Genomic DNA, 531 nt, shown 5'->3' with positions numbered 1-531 from the left:
ATTTGCTACCTTTGTTCATGTAATTTAAAACAAAATATATGCAATTTTAACCTTCGCTTCCATAATGACATACGTACTTAACAAACCTCGTCTGTAATTATTGTTAGCGTAATTATAAAGACCTACGGGTGTTCTGAAGTTAAACAATATGCATGAAATTCCTCCATTTTGTATACTCATTTACGTGAAATTCCTCCTTTTTCGTATACTCATTTACGTGAAATTCCTCCTTTTTTGCATACTCATTTACGTGAAATTCCTCCTTTTTTGCATACTCATTTACGTGAAATTCCTCTATTCTGTATATTCATTTTCTGTTATTCTTACTTTGAAGAAAAAAAGAAGTATTATCTTTCTTACTGTAATTATTGTTCTTGTTATTGTATTTCCTTTATTAATTGTGTATATATCCACGTCGGAGACATGTCCGAAAGCCTCGAAACTAATGAACGGACCGAAATTAGCAAAATCAGAAACGCGACAACGAAAACGAACGCGTTGGTAAATGATGTCCGCAGCAGAACGTGGACG

Source organism: Penaeus monodon, chromosome 33, assembly GCF_015228065.2.
Source record: "Penaeus monodon isolate SGIC_2016 chromosome 33, NSTDA_Pmon_1, whole genome shotgun sequence".
In the NCBI taxonomy this organism is placed as follows: Eukaryota; Metazoa; Arthropoda; class Malacostraca; order Decapoda; family Penaeidae; genus Penaeus; species Penaeus monodon.
This window is presented reverse-complemented; position numbering follows the sequence as displayed.